This window comes from Poeciliopsis prolifica, unplaced genomic scaffold, assembly GCF_027474105.1.
Source record: "Poeciliopsis prolifica strain line A6 unplaced genomic scaffold, Auburn_PproV2 SCAFFOLD018, whole genome shotgun sequence".
In the NCBI taxonomy this organism is placed as follows: Eukaryota; Metazoa; Chordata; class Actinopteri; order Cyprinodontiformes; family Poeciliidae; genus Poeciliopsis; species Poeciliopsis prolifica.
Window position 1 is genome coordinate 3784779 of NW_026562393.1, and position 19053 is coordinate 3803831.

Consider the following 19053-nt stretch of genomic DNA (forward strand, 5'->3'; position numbering starts at 1 on the left):
GTACGACACCTAATTAAAGCAATAAGCCTGACAGGTTGATTCTCGATGGTCTAGTTCTGAGAGCTGCAAACCGCCTGGGATTTTCTAAAATAGACCTACTTCTAAGAGGACTTCATAGTTCTGCACAAACGTTGGCATATAGAAGCCAAAATTAGTCAGGTAACTTCTTAGCCAAGAGCGCTGGAGTTAGACGGGCTGCCAGATTAGTTCGCTGTGAACCCTCCCATATGCCGCTGTCTACCTCACAGCAGAGAGTTGGTGTAGGTTTCAGTTGCCATCGTCCTGAATTTCATTACAGTTATTACTCTCCTTCAGTACAGTGTTTCTTGATCTAGAGACAGAAGAACAAGGAAAGTAGTAGAACATAATTCCTACTTGAAATCTGATAGTTGCAGCATAATGAAACCCAAATATTTGACAGTATAATTTAAACACTTTTGGGAGCACATGGAGTCTAGAGTGTAAGCTTTCCAAAAAAATTAGGAAGACATCAAAACTGCCTTGAAGTACAGGCTAAACCTGAAGATCAAGTTTCTATTTAGACTGAGGTTGAAAGGAGGGGGGGTGGGTGATATTTGATGGAGTTAGGGGTTAGGTGTACACCAATATCACGGAGTGTAAAAGTGATTACCGTCTCTTCTTCTTTCTGCCTCCTCCCTCTTTCCTCCTGTCTGCATCCTTCAACTCCCAGGCTCAGAATACAAAGCGCCTGGCACATCAGAGCGATTTTCTCATCTCAGAGCCAAGCCATGGTCAAAGCACACCAGGGGAAGCTTGAACCCTTTTCTGCCATCACTGCACCACAGATGAAGCAGAGCAGGGCCGAGATTAGCATGTATAAATGCTCTCCGACTTATCTCTTCTTCTGATGTCAACATGCTTGAACAATCTCTGCAACCTTTCGCTAAGATTTTGCTCCGAAAGATACAGGCAGAAACAGATTGAGATTTACACACCCTGGTAGCTTTTAATATTCGATAGAAATTTTGTGCTTCTCCTCAAACTTCCTTGGAGAATAAATAATCAGCACGGTGATAATAAGTCACCCAAATGATTTATGCTCACTGGGGTTGAGAAGAAATGCAGTTCAGGAAGGCATGCAGGGAGGAGCCGGGGTTAAAGACACGGTCGAATGCGTTATTTCCATTTTGCGTCCCCTGCATTATCCATTAAATAAATAGCCTGGGGAAAATGGAACTTCACACAGCTCGTTTCTGTTGAGGCAGCACTGTTATGCATAACGAACAGGTGATGCAGAGGTGTCGAGACCGCTTTGCTATCAGCAACAGTTGCCTCAAGCTTGCTGTGGCTGCATGCAGTGCCAGCATGGTGGGGAAGGATGGAGAGCAGGTTGTTTGCTGATAGAAAAGGTGAAAAATGACCCAATGTGGAATGTCACAGGAGCTAAACCAACACAGAACAGTCAAAGTGCAGCCAGCGGGCGCCCAGGGAAGGACTGTGACCCAGAATCCAACAAACCTCCAGTGAGAATGCAGAAGGCCCCATCATGGCTTTGCTAAACCGGCCATGCAACAGGAAAACACCTCCTCCTTCTCCCCAGGCTCCAGAGAGGTAACCCTATCTGGGAAGCTGAGTTGGAGGAAGTTAATATAAAGTGCAATGGAGAAGTGCAGCGTCTGAAGAGCCGCTGACAACGTGCTAATGTTTTAACCTGTCAGCTCTCTGTAAGGAAAGACGAATGGATCTAGAAATAGAATGTAATTACAAGGCATAACCTCCTTTCTAAAGTTGGGACAATGGACATACTGTCGGGATATTTTCCTCTCCCCGCTTAAAATTGAACAAGATTTTCAGTGCTAAAAAGACATTAAATAAGATTGTCAAAGTTGGAAGAAATCAAGTATTTTTTTTCACTTTCTTTGAAATTTTATACATTTATTATAACGTTGATGCCATTATTTCTAGCCTCTGATTTCATATGTTTCCTAAGATCCCCAATGGGAATATATTTGTACATCTCTCATCTCTGGCAGTTATAATGCAGACCAGTCAAACCAGTAAGAAATGCAAACGTCATAATTACACAAGAAATCTCATCAAATTTGAAGTCTATATCTCCTTTCCTACACCAGACTCAATGAAGCTGTTAAGTTATCAAAGTAATGATTAAAAACCTTTTGACAATTGGTTTGTTTTACTCAAGTAAATACTCAAGCAATTAATATTGTAACATTCCCTTTGAAACTGATGCAATGTAGCTTCCTTCACTACTATGTCACTGGTTTCAACAATTAACTCTCTGCTGGCAAGAAATCTAAAGTAAGTAGAAAGACAAACCAGTAAAGTTCTAAATATACTTATAAGCTAAGGTTTTAAAAGTGGAAATGAACAGTTTACATGCAGTGTCAAATGATACATTTTCTGAAGGCTTTTCACACATGAACAGTTACAGATTAAAAGTTAGCTCTGATAGGAACGTTGCCTTGCATTTTTTTTTACTCATATTTAGGCAGCATTACCGAGGTAAGGCCCATGCTGCTGTTTTCCTGTAATAGTCAATAAGGAATGGTCCAATTGTCACCAAGGACCACCTGATTACGTTGACAACCCCCAAACCACAGCTTGTGTGAGCAGGTGATTGCTTGTAGGCTGTGCCCTGGAATATTATCCACAGAGATGGTAAATGAGGTGTTCAAGGGGGGAGGGGACACAGTCCTGATGATTCATGTGATCAATCAGTGGGTTATTTTTCAATATTTCACACTGATGTAATCGTCCTAAAAACACATTAACATTGAGAGAGTGCTCCGCAGAGGGATAATGGCTGTTGTTTGCACTATTACTGAGTCAAACTCTTCCATGCTTGAATGACAGATGTGCCTTAAATACAGATAAAGGCTGTGGTGTGAAGAAATATGGTCAGTCCATAGCACAATTAGAAAATAAATAAATACAGCATAAAGCCCATAATGAGGAGGGGCTGAGTGTGCATGATTATTCACATGTGCAGACAAACAGCAGCGGGAAACCAAAACGAAATGCATATTAATGCGATTCATATTCATGACAGTGGAATGGAGGCTATTATGAGCTACTTTCAATCACATTTGCATTTACATTAGAAGAGAGGCAGTTGAAATGTAAACCCAGAAAATACACATACACTAATACTGTTGCAAACATGGTATTGGTTTAAGAGCAAGTCCTCTGAAGTGTAGCAAAGACCAGACCAGGCATATGGTCTGGTTGTTGGTAAAAACTATCCCTGCATTTGTGTAAATTAACCCTGAGTATTAGAGCTCTCTTCCATTTTGTTTTCTTCCTCTCCTAAAACATGCATTGAAGAGGGCAACATGAAGCGCTGGATTTGCACGCCGGGAGTTGACTGCCAAAAAGAATGGAGCTTTGTGGACAAGGGGGAAATCCCTCCTGCTGGATTTACGCCCTATCCGAGCCAACCCTGTTTTAAAGCAAGCTGGACAAAACAAAGAAAAGTGAAAGAAATGCTGGAGTAAAAAAAAACAACAAAAAAACGAACAAACAAAAAAAAACTGGGCAGTGAAAAATAATATTCACTTCTGGTGGGGTAAATGGAAAATATCAACGTTATAAATTATACGTCAGAAACAGTCATTGAGTTTGTGCATTATGGTTAAGGTTTCCCAGTTATGTTCACTGATCATTAGATGATTAAAACAAACAAGAACATTAACAATGAGAGGAGATATAAAAGGGATGATACTGTGAGCTCTTAATGAAATAAGCCCATCTCTCTCTGGAGGCCAACAAACCCATTGATATAGACTTGTAAACACTAGTGTTACAAGGGCCTTAATGAAGATCTTATAAAAAATAACATCAAGAGAGCCATAATACTTTAACGCCAAGGTAACACAAACCTGTCATTGAGATGGTATTCAACATTAAATCTGTGTGTAACTCTTTACTTAAAATCTTGTTATAAAAACGTGTCAAGTTTTTACGAAGGCACAAAAAAAATTACATTATGCCCTTCTGAAACATGACAGTCCTTTTAATGAGTAGCCAGAGAAAGTACAGTGACATGAGTTGTCCAAAGATTTCCCTTACCCGACTTGTTGCTGTGCATTGCTGTTCAGCTGACTGAATAAAGGCTGAATTTTTTTTTCTCCAGTTAACCCGCCTGTGGTTTTAGCGCAATGCTCAGGAAGAGTGCGGTAAATATCGGACAGCGAAGAAGCGAGGTCACGGAAGTCGTCCCGTCGGACCGTCAGTTTCCAAAACCATACAAAAAAATCTCGTAAAAGATCACAACTCCACCATTGGCAAGTAAGTGCGACTCCACCAGTCTGTGTAATTTATAATTAATAAATGTTTTTACTATAGTCTAACAGCAGAAAGTACTGTTGTTGGTTTCTGTCATGAATTAAAACAATTAGCTCATTGTTTGTATATTTGTAAGAAAAAAACACGCAATCGTGAGAATGTCATATGGGACCATATCTAGAATCCAGGAACAACATGAGCTTTTAGAGTTTAATTTTCATTCCACACACAAGATTTCTAAAGTCTAGATGCAAAACTGCATAAATAAATCTGTCCTTTTGTTTGGTTCAGAGCTAAAAAGAGTATTTGTATTGTACTGGCAGATGGAAACAACTTAAGCTTTTCATGTGGGAACACATTGAGCTAACCAGGCTGTGCAATGACAATAAGCCTCCAGGATATAGAGTTGATATATATTTACTGAAGAAAACGGAAAATAATTCAGCAAGACTCATACTTTCCAATTACAACAGGCACATCCAGATGTTACCAATTTTAATATAAATAGAAATGTTTACTAAACTTTTAGTTTTAGGCAAAAATTTACCTCACAGATTTACTTTGTTTATACGATCATTCAGCAAGTAGTCAAAATCGGCCAATTTTCCCTTAATCGGCTCTGACTGGGAGAGAAAATACTTTAAAAAAATGCTGGTTAACATGTCTTGCTGTCTTGTTGAGCAAATGCACACAACTGAAGAATATCACGTTTTGTACAAGTATATCAGCAACCAGAATGTGTTTTGATGCACTTTGTTTTGAAATAAGTATAAATCATATCAAAAATAGACATGCATTGGTTAACATCTGTGGGTTGGCTTTGTTATCCATTTTGTATTGGATTATAAACTACGATTTGCATTAGATAAAGCTGCAGCTTTTTTATCTTTGTTATAGACTTGTTATGAGAATGAGTTGGAATGTGCCAAAATTCTGAATTGGCTGTTTATGCTAACAACAGGTTGCAGATTCCAGTTTTGATGGATTCCATTTTTTTATATCCGAGTCTTCAGTTCACAGATTCAACTGTAAGTAAATGTCCATGTTTACTGAACTTTCACTTTTAGAAATTTAATACAAACGTATGCACAAGTGGGGGTAAAATATATGTTACATTAATGTAATGAAAGTATTACAATATGTCAAAGTTTTACTTCAGTATTTCATGGTGGAAAATCAAAGTAACAAGTTTAACCTTCTTTCCCGTTTCTTTTAATCGTCAAAGCAGAATGAAGATTGAGTCGATGTGAAACTGACATGACTCCCAATGTGTAGGTTAACATGTAAACTTGTGGGGTTGTTGCACTCTCATTTGTGTTAATCAAACTTCTCTATGTTGTTTGTGTAATGCAATTACTGTTGCAAGGGAGACCTGAGGGGACATCAATTAGCCAGATAAGCAAATGGAAATAAATCACTTTTTATCAAATGTGTGATGGGCCTGCCTGTGTGTCCAGTAAACACAGTAAAAACAGGAAGAGATTTTGTTCAGCATTTTGAGGCCCCATAAATCCCAGTGACAAGCATTTTTTTAAAGCTATGGAAAAAGCTCATTTACCTCTGGTTTAAAGCTAATGATAAGCGTTAATATTACTTTTACTTTGGATGATTTATGTCCATGGATGTAAGTTTACTTTAAGTCATTGTAGTTTTTTTCATTTCCTATTAAACAAAGATTACCGCGAAGATTAAACGGTTGCAGATAAAGGATGGCTGATGAATGAGATGTGATGGATTCTAATTACAGCTGGCACTCATTTTTGTTTGTAGCTTTTGAGATTTGTTGTTCTGGACTATTGTCAAGTCTGGTGGTTCTGCTCACTTTCAAGCCTCACAAAGGAAAAATAAGCCAACTTGGTTTGGACAAAGAAACTGCATACCACGACTAAACTCTATCATACTCAGGAGTATTGTGTTTATTCTGTGAGATGTGTAGACTCCATGCACACTATCCACTGATGGTTGACATTTCATAATTGACTTGATTTCTTGCATTTCCTGTGACAAGTTCCTTAATTTTTCACAATCTGAATGGATACCACCAGGGCAGCCACCACTGGTTGCACCGACTCTGAACCATATCACCCTGGTGTTGCATACAAAAACGTTCAATGCGAACACCGTTTCCTACTGACCAGTTTACTGTGTGACACCGAGAAAAAATTGACTCTGCGCCAACGTCCTGATAAGTGGAAGAAGCTGAACAAATCTAAGATGAGTGGCAAATCCTGATTATCTTAAATGTGCTTTTAAAAATAAAGTTGAAATGATACATTGAGATTGCTACAATATAGGATAATAAATAACCAAAATAAATATTTATAATCATCACTGCAACAATTACTGTAATAAAATATTAGTATAATAAAAGTAATAAAATAATTTTTGCATTTTTGCTTAAAATTGTTTGTATAATAATAAAGTGAAACCAAGTTATTTCAACTCAAGGTTATCACACGGTGAAAGTTTTACACCACCCCATGTGATGCGTATGCTCTCTGCCATGCTGTTTGTAGATGAGAATCTCTGACCAATCGATGCAAGGTGTCAGCTGTTGAATATAGAGTCAAGTTGAGTAAAGCATAGATTGTAAATAAAATCTTGAAACAAAACGACTGGTTTATCTCCTGGAAATACATTGTATTCTAGTTCCTTTTCAATGTATGTATACATAAAACAAGATAGGTGAACTAAACAGGATGCTTTGGTCCGGATGACAGCTATCATCCTCTGAGTTCATCGGAAGCAAATAATCACTGGTCACTTCCCTTTAAGATGTGGCCATTATAGCCAGAGGTTTCCTAGATTGTCATGAGGGGGAAAATAGGTTGTAGTCCATTGCAGCACAGAATGCTGGAAGTAAGCCAAATGTCTTCACGAGGTAGCAGGAATCTCACATGAGATCATAGTGGTGTTAATGGATGTGATCAAGGCAGCTGGGTGAATAATTCAGTCCTGCTAATTGACTAAATTAATAAATAATGCAAGTCCGTTTGAGGAGATGCAGAAGCTCCATGCGTATCATCTTATTGGAAGAAGTTTAAATGCTTTATCTGGTGCATCTGTCTATGCTGGTGGCTAAATAAGCGGCTTCCTCCTTATTGATGCCTCGATTGCAGGCGAGGATGTGTCTATGTGGGACGAAGATGTCAAAGTAAACAATCAGCCTGACAACATAATTACATAATAACCCCCGACCCCACCGCAAATTTGATGCTTAAATTGTCTCAGTCTCATGTCAAGTCCCACAAGGTTCTATGCTGTCATAGCCGTGGCTGATCCAGAACCAGCCAACTGCACAGATAAAAAAATTACTGTATTTATGTAAAACCTAGCAAAGCATGCTATTACAAATTCCTCGCTTTAGAACTCATGCTAGACACTCCGCCTGTAGAATCTACCCAAAGGAAAGAATTTTAAGACATAAAAAGAAAGCAGAGGTGTGTCTAGCAAAAAAAAAAAAAAAGGATACTGGAAAGAAAAAATTGATTTTACAGTAAAGTTGATTTATATGCCGTGTTCAAGGTATCTAATTTCCAGGGGGTGCATAAAATCAAAGTCTCGTCTCTTTGTCTCCTGGTAAATGCCTCCAAACTCCTGTTGGGATCCTCCAGGAAACAATCAATACGTTGAGGTTTGCTCAAAGGATTTCTGACAATCCAAAAGCATCTGTTGTAGAGTTTAATGGGATCTTTGGATATGAGAAAAGCAGAAACAGAAGGCTAATTTGATGGCGGAAGCCAATCAAAGACTAAGTTTGTTTTTGTCAGAACTAATGCTCACAACCGTCCAACAAAACAAACAAAAAAGACTCAGGTTTCCAGTTGTGCCATGCTCTTTCCATTTTCTGATGGACTAAATATCACTCTGTGAGATTTTTAAAGCTTTAAATATTGTTTAATTATGTTGTTTAGAGAAATTCCAGTGACTTTCACAAAATAGCTGACATAGATCTCTACAATTTAGGTAACTATTGAAAGCAATTGGCTACACTAGATGTTATTTAGGTGTGTCAAAATAAAGAGGGACTGAATGCAGAATGCTTTTCAGGGGTTTATGATAAACAAATATAAAAACTATGTGCTCCTTTGTGTGGGTCTATTACATACAATCCCAGTGTAGCACGATGAAATTTAAAGTGTTATGAAAAAGTTTGAAGTATGTAAACACTTTCACAAGACACTGTTTATGAGTATGGCAATGGTCTCCTTATGTGATTCTGAGGAAAAAAAATATTTCAGAAAATGAAGGATTATATTGTTAACAGGAACATTTTTGTCAGAGACAATTATAGAATTTTATTTAAAAATCAACTGCAGCATACAAATTGTGTATTCTCATTTTGCAATTCCTGGCTTACAACTAAAGAAAAAAAAATCTCAAATGTCTCATTTGCATGCAAAACGTAATTTTAGGGCAGGGAATGATGGCATAAAAAAAGCAGAATTCCATGCATGTTTCTTCCTTTTGTTATTAGTTGGACATGCTCATCTGACAGCAATCTCCTTCCTGTCTAATATACAGTCAGAGCTAGTTACAGTAGCAATTACTAGTGTTCAGGTTAAGATTAATTGAATTACTGTGTGGGTTCTCTGCACTCGCCTGTGGGCCCATCAATCACAGGCTCTGCTGTTACACAGCCCCTTTATCACCCTTTTCCATCTTTATGTAAAAAAGGCAGAGGTTGCGCAGTTACACTCCATCTATCAACGAGCAAGTCCAGGGTGGCAAACTCAATTTCTAACAGATTCCTCCCCTTAATCAAGCCGCCTGACATTCAATAGTAGTTAGCAGAGTCTGCATGTTTGTTTTATTATTACTATTAATTATTATTATTATTTTGGTGAGTAAACTGTAAAAGATCTGAAAGACTGAAGCTGGGCTTCCCAAAACTTTGACCTGAGAAGAAGACTAAACCTGTGCTTGTGATAAATTTTATTTGATCATTTGCTGAGGGACGTCTTATTTTTGTACAGTGAATGGATGCTTTATGGATGCAACCACTCACACGTGAAATACAAAAGACTTTGTTTGAACAGCTGGATTTGTATTTGAAGAATCAGGTAGCTTTTTCAAACCGCACATGCAACAGATCCACGGCGCTTCTGTTTGAATAGAAAAGCTCTCGCAGCAGATTAAGTGGCACTCTGTCATTCTCTCTCCATTCACCACCTCCATTATTAGATATTTTAAAAAATTGTACAGGATTTCCAGTGGTGGTCTTTACTAATGCCAAACCCTAATCTTCAGCATGTTTTATTTCACTCATCACTACTGTGAGAGTCTTTGTTCGTAGTTTAGCTGGAATATGCAGAATACGCTGGATATGGAGGTGCTGAAAGCTTGAAAATAACATCTGAAAGAAAGGATGTTGGTCTCTTTGGTGGCGGTGCCAAAAAAGTGCCAATCCCCCTCAAATGGACTCAGAGAGCCACGCACACGCGCCTCGAGCTCTGTTGGAGTGTGCTGCACGTAGACAGAGGTAGGGCAGTCAAACCCGGGTTGTGCCTGAGGTGCTGTCTGCCATAGCCTCTACCCATGTCTGATGAGCAGACTCTGCCAAAGCAACTGGCATGGCCGCAGCCCCCGATGGAGAAGACTGAAAGCGCCATTCGCTGCCATTCTATCACCACACCGGCAGCTGCAGATAATGCACACTGTGAATGTTACAGCGTCCATGCCTTTAAGCACAGACACAAGAGGAAAACAAATCCATGTAAGCCAATAAGCTCATGGAAAACACTTGAAAAGACTTTCCTGCTCAGCAAACACACATCAAGAGCTGACGTGAGGAACTTCTTTCAGTAGCAATTACACAAAATGCTTTTCAGATTACATTAATTTTTGAGACCTGTGATACACACGGACATATGTGCTTTGACCTTTGACCCTTTTCTAACTGATTTTTCTCCAGGTCACTTTAAAAAGTCCTTAGTAGACTTTAGGGGCCAGTTGCAACTGGTGCCCGAAAATGTCAGAAATATGAATGTTTTCATGGCTTTCAAAGGCGTTGAATGAAGGAATGTGGTTTAAATGGCTGTTAATAAATGTCAAAGTTTCTCTTCCTTTGCTAAATTAGAAATTAAGAAAGCTTTAATATGTCACCAGACTAGGACCAAAACCAACCACTTTCCAATGAAAGTGACCTTTTAGCAAAAACAACAATGTGTGTTTGTGTGTGTGACTTTCTCAGATTAGCAGTTCTCATTTATATGTTCAATAAAAAAGCTGTCTATTTTAATGATGATTAAGTAAGTTTTAATTATGAGGAACATACATTTATTAGTTCTTATTTGTAATATTGATCACTCAAAGCAAAAGTTAACAATTGTTGTTTGATTTTTGTTATATTGAGTCATTGATTAGATTATGAGTAAATAAACTTAGTTTAATGTCAATACATACTAAAGTGTGAACTTGCCAAAAGTATGTTTTTTGAAAGTTTTTTTTTTTTTTTTGTCCGTCAAACTGAATCGGTTGGGTGATCAGACTAATTTTAATAACAAAATGAGACAACAAGAGTAAATCAAAAGCAGCTTTTGAATTATCGTCATTTATCTCACCACTAAATATTGACAAAGATCCCAAAGTAGGCATATAAAATGGTGGACACGGGAGAAAAGGGTTTCCTTCATTTCATTGGCTCCCAAGATTTCCACAGCAATGGGTCTTCCTCTCTTTCTGTGGCTCACTGTTCTCCTTTTTAGTGGAAAATGTGGAGAGCTCCCTTTCCTGTGATAAAGCTGCAGCCTGAGAGATGGGAAAGAAAGATCCATCATGCTAAGACATAGGCTTACCCCGCCAATCCACACCACAGAGAGTCGTAAAACATACATGCTCCATCCATACATCATTTACCGAGCCCCTCTGTGCCCAAATAACGTGGTTTGGCCTCACCATTTTGAAAAGCTGATGCTCTCTGGCAAATCCTCTGAAAGTCTTACTATGCATGAGTTCTAGAGGTTGTTTGAGGAAGGATAATACTTAACCACCATCGACCTTTGACTTTATATATAGTACAGAAAAATCTTGATTTCTTTTTTAAGCTATTCTCTAGAGAGCCTAAGGCCAACATTGCTGTACTGTTAGAAAACATTACTTGGCAGGTTTAGATGAATTTGAGAAAAAAAAACAAAAAAACATCAATGACATTCAGAGAGTTGCCAGAACAGCGATGGCTTCAGGTAGCTGAAAATAGCTTTCTGAGCTTCAGACGTGAAACAATTGCTTTTCAAAAGGTCACTCATCTTAACTTCAGACACAACACAACACAATTAAACAATACTTTCCATCACAGCTTGACTGTACAAAAATGCACAGCTCTGTAATGCTAAGTGCAATAATAAAATAAAAAAAAATAAAAAAACTGACCTCAAGTTCTTATTCGGAAATATGAATCCCAGAATAAATGCCTCATAAAGTCGTGACTGAAAGCTCATAAAAAGGCCAACAGCTGCTAAGCTGAGACACAACCAGGTCGTATAAGTTGCCGACTTGTGTACACATAAACCTGAAAGTGAATAAACAACTGAATCCTAGAAACAATGTAACCTGATCCTAGTGTTGGCATACCACCTGTTGGCACTGCGAGCTCTGAGGCTGCTGTGGTCGGCTGAAGCCCTCTGGACGACCCTCCTGACTGATCAATCACCCTTCCTTTCTTCACATGTTCATCAAAGCCCCAGGAGGTGCAGATCCCTGACACCTGAAATATCTGCACTAAAGCAGGACACAGGCCTCCCATTTCAGGGAGACAACAAATAGTCTTATTTTAGGTGTGTCAGGTGAATGCATCAGGTGTGAGCAGTGGAGATCCAGGTGGGGTCTACACCTGCTGCCTGTCCTCACCCACGCATTGGAGGGCAGATTCTTGGGATTCCACAGGGCAACTGCTGACAGGCACTACTTTTGATATTTCCCTTGCTTCCATCTACCTCCCCAACATGAGGCCTACAAGGGTCAGCTGCAGAGAAGTCGGTGGAGGGGGCGAGGAGGTCAAGGAGTTGGGGTAAAGGGGGTTGCAGTGCCATGGTTGTGGTCTGCATGCCTTCAGCAAGAGGTGAGCGTCCAGGCTGTACAATTATACCCCCGATAATCACTTTCACAATCCAAAGGCAGCTCAGAGCTCATGCTCAGGAGGTCTTTTGGTGATCATATTACCTCCCGTCCACTGAGTGTGTGCCCTCTGCAACCCCTGTCCCGACCTCTTCCACCTCCGTCTGGACCTTCCGCTCCACCTGCCCCGGGAAACCCTGCTGCTTTTAACAGATGCTCCAGAAAATCTGAGGCAATTATTGTACAATATAATAAAATCTGCAACATGTAGAAACCTTTTTTTTTATTATTAATAGATCAAATAAGCATACGTTTTGCAGGACCTGAACTGATTAAGTTAACTTTCATGACAAGCCATAAGTTTTCACAAAAATGTGTCATCTATGCTACTGAAAAATTGTCCATAAGCTGCTGTTTGAACTGCCATGGACAACAAAGAGAAAGATTTTGAAAATATCCAGTGGCAGAGTTTCTTATTTTTTTAGGAATGTCCCTTAGCTCCTCAGAGTTATAAAGAACAACTAAATGCTGTTCAGAACTGGAGCGAGAAAATCAGAAGTAACGTTTCTCAGACGAATGATACCAGTCCTACTCCTTTAAGCTGAGAACCAAGAAGATTTTTCTGTGACCAGTTGGCGGTTTCACCCGCAGAAGCGTTAGACCATTTGCCGAACTTGAGTAGGTCCACCAGATGAAAATGAATGTAAGGCAGTTCAGGTAACAAGTCAGACAGTATCTTTTACAACTGTAAACATTTTACAACCTTTTTAACAACATATATGGGACAGGCACAATTACAGACCCATCTTTGCACAGATGTCGTTTTGTCCTAGCAGAAATTTTCACATTTAAATTTAAGATCCCAATTCAAATTTATCTTTAAATATTACTTTCATTGTCGCTTTCAATAAATTATGCTGTTTCACATAAAAGGTCCAATCTAGGTTCCCACCTTCTAAAATTTCTTTTTAGAATATTATTGTTCATATATAAAGCTGTGAATGATGTAATCTTCTGACTAAACAGATTATTATGAAAAACATCTGCTAAAGAGATGTCTATTTATTCAGGCATTTGCTTAGGTTTAAAAATACTTCATCATAAATGCATTTCCTGCGTTTTCTTGTCTTTTCGCACTCGCATGAGTTCAGGCATATTTGCTTGCTTTTATGTTTTTATCTCCTGGGGTTTTGAGTATTATGACATTTTCTCTTATCTTATTTCATAGATCACTTTTAAAAGCTTTCTGTGGAAATGCTTTGTGAATAAATTATTCATTTATTGATATATTCTTATTTTTAAAGTCCATAACGTAATAGAAAATTGTGAAAGGGAGTAAAATCAAACCACAAACAAATTAAAGAATTCTCAGATCATATCCTTCGTTTTTATATCTGTGCATTATAGATATTAAGTGATGCAATAATATATTGAAACAATTTTACAAAAAAATCTACCTCCAGATGAATGTTTTTATATAAAAATGAAACCAAAATGAAAGGATTTGTGAAAACTAAGAACACTCCTTAAAACCTACATAAACATTAAGAGTCAATATGATCATAGTTATGTTCATTTTAAGCCTTCTGCAAAACAACAATGGGAATAAAAAGTATCATAGTGCTAATGAGATTAAGATTATATTTTCACAGAACTTGTTCCTAAGAAAGGATTTCTGCTGGACTGAGTCTTCAATTGCAGCTGCTGTGTGTTTCGCACCAAAGAAGTCACAAGACAAGCAATGCTCACATGCAAATAGTTTTTTTTTTTTTTAACTGCTGTGATTCAAGTATTGTAAAATTTCCAAGAGGCTGATTAAATTACAGAAAGCTTTGTATAACATGAGCACAACATTCCTGTTGTACGACGAACACAAGGTCTTAATGTATAACCTCTCCCATTTGGAGTTGTGTCATTCTTTCCAACAATTTGCCGAACTTCACAGAAGGACATAAGAAATACGAATCAACAGCAGATGAGGACGTTTAAACTCAGCCGCCCAGATAAAAGAGCCAACAGATGAACATTGATTTAATGCTGCCTTTTATGAGTTTTCTCCCAACTCTAAGTGGTCTTTCAAAAAAAAAATAATAATAATAAAAAGAAAACATTTGGCCAAACCAACATGCCTAATCAGTTACAATTACAGGGGGAGAAAAACTGTAATGGCTTTTTGAAAACTCTTATGGCTTTCCAGTAATTTTACTTACTTAAAGAATTACATTTGGATCTTGAGTTATACTTGAAAATCAGAAATAAAATCCTTAATTTGCTCTGAGTTTATCCACATCTGAAACTGTCTGGCGGCACTAATCACAGAGTGACAGAGGGAAAGAGGTTTGCGTACGAAACATAGGCAGTTGCAATCACAAGTCAACACTGGGTCATTGCATTTATAATCAAGAACTGTTTTTTTTTTTTTTTTTACTATTACAGAACTCTCTCTTAAATACCTGCACTGTTAAAGGAACGGTACAGCTTTTAGGATTTTCAACACAAACATACAGATTTTTTCAACTTTTTCTGGTTTTACAAATGTAAAAAAATATATAAAAAATTACACTCCTATAAACAGAAAACAGATTCCTTTAAAAAGCACCTGTTTACTTTAGTTAGTCATCTTTTTAAGCACATTCACATATAGTTGGGTTTGTTCTTTGTGTGGTCATACATGTTTTTATGGAGCGTAATTAGCCCACTCAGGGATCAGGTGAGGCCTAATCCAAACGGTCTTTAGCCGTCTGAAGGACAGGTGAAAGCCTGGGTGTTCAGTAACCCAAGTCGGCCAAAAACATAATAGTTACTACTCTGTAGCACGGACCTCCGCCTTACTTCACAGTGCTTGTGCTTGACCTGCTTGTTCGCTTGGCGTGTCCTTTTCCACAACAAGGGCCGGAACAAGAACAGGTTGTGTGTGTCGTTAGACAGAGTAATGTGCGGTGAAATGTAACACCAACTGACTGGATACTTGGTTTCTTTAGTGTGGAAAAAAAAAAAAAACAAACACTGAACATCTGAAATTTGATTTTAATTTTAAAAAAGTAAACTTCAAGGAAACACATAAAACTTCGCAAATATTTATTTTGGATTCAAAACTATATTGACCCCTTTACATTTCCTGGTTCCCTGGGTACAGAAGCGTACAAAGCCTTAAATCAATCTTGTAATTGCAGTGGCATAATCACACACTGAAAGTTTCAGCAAAATCCAACTGGAAATTACTAGAGGAACTTCTCTAGTAACTACTAGAGGATCACTACTATTTCCCTTCACTTCCAAATAAGACAAATTTAGCTGTAACCTCTAGAGGAACTATTAGTTCCTCTAGTATAGTTACATTTTTAAATGTGACTATAAATATAAAAGTTACATTTATTAGATAGGTACATCTGTCTAATAAATGTAACTAACAGCTATTTCTTTATACAAAGGCTCATTTTCTCACACTGGGAAAAAGAAGAAAATTCCAGAACAGGGTTAATCTGCAAAAGGAAGGATAAAGCTACAAAACTATTGCCCCCAGTCTAAACCTGTGTTTGGCAGAGTTTACAATCAAAGTAGAAAATATAAAAGTTACAACTGCAATGGACAAAAATGTAAAACTCTTGAGGATATTTTATGTTCCCAATAAGAAACTAAAGATGCATTGGAAAAGTTAGGCAAGTGTAGAGGTTTTCCTGTCAGATTAAAAGCTTGTGTCATTAAATATTTTTCAATCTTTCTGCAAAACACATAGGTAGTTTCACACTGAAGGAAATGATCAAAACATGCATTAAAGACAAAAGTTTTAGTTTGAAGTTACATAAGTTCAGGTAGAGAATACCACGTAACTAAATATGTTGGGATTAAATGGCATTTGCAAAACAATCTGATAATCTTAATTCGGTAAGTAACTGTATATCACATGTGTTCATGTTTACGCTCATCTTTTTAAGAATCACACAGAATATGTTTCATAAACATACCATACCACATAAGAGGAATTTTAAGAGTTTCTTAAAATAACTGTAGCCCAGCAGCAGCAACATTGTCAAGAAGTTTGTTGGTTTAACCATTGCAATCAGGCCGATTTCTTGGTTTCGACAAGCACCAGTGAAGCACAAGAAAATACCTTTGTATGCCCCCAAACCAACAACTCACAATGAACAAAGTTCAATCACAATTTTAGTGGAAAAAAAACAAGAAACACAAGAGCCATTAACAGGAGGACTCTCAGGCGTTGTAGAGAAGAGCCGACAAGATGAACTCCAGCTGAGTGGACTGTGTTCTTCTAACAGTTATTTATTCCTCTTTCTAATTCAAGGATCTTTTTGTTGTTTTAATGGGCAGCATTAAGGTGGACCGGCACGGAGGTCTGTCCTCGGAGCCACGATCCAAATTCCAGAGAATCTTGGCAACTCCTCGGGATAGATGGGACCCTCATGGATATAAAACCCCACAATGGATGAATAGGTAAACAGAAGAGTGTGAAAGAGTGATGGCAAAAAGAGAATGTTCACTCTCAGCGAGGCACAAAGAGGGCGGTGTGTGAGTGGGAGATGGGAGAAAGCCAAAATGTTTTGAGGGAGTGATGGGGAGGGGGCAAAAGGGGGCTCTGAAGGGAGTTGTTGGTGAACGAGAGTAAAAGTTTGGTCTCTGGGCTTATAGGCGGTGCTGTGCGTAGTGTTAACTCAATCAAAAGGGTGAATTATACCTCCTGAGACACTCAGGTAACCTTTCATTATGGCCCTAATCCTTCTTAATAACAGAGCCGCAATGTCGGCAATGCCCCATTACACAGAGCCACTGAGAGGAAGAGCCATTATTCCCCACAGGCCTGCAGAAATGTGAACACACCAACACTCACTCACAGAGTTTCAGCAGTGACAGATGAAATCAATCACAAATTCGACATGAGCTACAGAAACTCCTCCATGAGGAAAAGGAGACGTTAAGGGAGAGTAAATGTGTATTTATGTGGAATCTGGTTCTCTAAAAGCAAAAACAAACTACAAAAGCCATGAGTACGTTTTTAACCTTTATAGTTAACAAAAAAACACTTCAACCCCAACCTTCCGTAACATTTTCTAGGGAAATCTAGAAAATGTTACGTCTTAAAATGTTACAATTTCAGAATCGTAGACATTTTCCAACATATCACTTTAAAGTTCTTTTACTGAGTTGCCACAGTGACATGGTAAAAGAAGCATTGTCCCCTCCCCCACATGTTGCTGCCCACTGTTGGTCAGCAGGCTGAAAAAAAAAAGATCACTCCTATTTCCTTTCACTTCCAAATAAGACAAATTCAGCTGTAAATGTTTCTAGCTGCTAAGAAACGCAGGATTTCACAGAATCAAGCAACACCAACCATCCAGATGACATTGTTTTTTATACTGGTAGAAAACTAAGAGCAACATTTAAGCAGCTCATAATCTGACTAATTGGCAAGCTTTTGTCATTTTGTTTTACTAGTACTTTTCTATGAAAAATGACAAAAAGGTTTTAACACTCCTAGGTATTTAAAAGCTATCACTGTTTATTTTATTTTTTGGTCCAGTGTAAAAATGTTAATCCTAGTGACTAAATGCTGTAGAGAAGACAAGTGTATAATTTTTGAAGTTTCATGTATCTCCAGAATATATTTAATGGTCTAATTGTGTAAAAAAAATATTTGTAGAAAATTTAGAATGACAGAACAAATAGTTAGATCATGTGTGTGTCTTACCACGACAGGTTTAAAAAGAAATTAGGTTGCAAATGTTTTGAGAAACTATTAACACAAACTCTGACTCAGCAGAGAACCACAAATGATCAAAAATATTTTAACTGCTTGTTTTTCCTCCCTTGGTTGTTTCTAAAACTGGCTTAAAGTTTGTTTCCATGGGGTTTGACTAAAGAAGCTAAAGGTGGTCAAGCCTGAAATGTGAAACAAAATGAGCCGCTTGATAACATCTAATAAAACCAGAGCCAATGCAGCTTCAATAAATCAACAGGCCGTGCTGACTTCAGCAGCAATTAGGCTACTTCTGAGAGTTGAGATTCAAAATAAAGATTTCTGGACTGTGACATGTCTTTATCAGTGATGTATGGGAGGCCAAATAAAACACAAGAAAAACACTATCTATCACTATGGCAATTTAATGACTCAGAACAGCATAATCCAGTTCCTTTCAAAGATTCCCAAAGATTCTGACTGAATGGCAAGCCAAAACAGACATAGTCTGTACCTTATGGTTAGTATCGCAAAATCATAAAGAAATTAATACAGCAGAAAGGACGGCAGAAAGAGGGTGGTGCAAACATTCTGAGGGATGAAATATTAGCCACTCTCAAATAAATAAGAAAAAAGTCCGTCCTTATTTGAATATGAAGGAGTCTGATGAAATTCAACCATGAAACCCTGTATCATAGTTTAGTTTTTTCTCTTTTTTTTTGGAAATTGTAGCTCGGTGGTAGACTAAATGTCTTAAAATTGCAAAGTTGTAAGTTTGATTCAGTTTCTCCTGTCACATGTTGATTGGCCTTAATCCCAACTTGCCTTACAACCTGCATATTGTTGTGTGTGTTTGTCAATGTGAATGCGTGTATCTGACTATGTTAATTCAGTTCATTACCATTAGAACTTTTCAAAGCTTTACGGAAATATTAGGATAACCCACAACAACACAGTTGGGTTATTCTTACATTGATCTATTGAAACTGTACATTAACCACTAAAAATAACTTGTTTTTTAAGGTTAAATAGTGTACTTA

The 19053-nt window shown here is 37.9% G+C and overlaps 1 pseudogene; it reads right to left on the reverse strand.

Annotated features, from left to right (window-relative positions):
- LOC129368350 (heparan sulfate glucosamine 3-O-sulfotransferase 3A1-like) overlaps nucleotides 1-19053 on the reverse strand; it is a 33399-nt pseudogene that overhangs the window by 12994 nt on the left and 1352 nt on the right.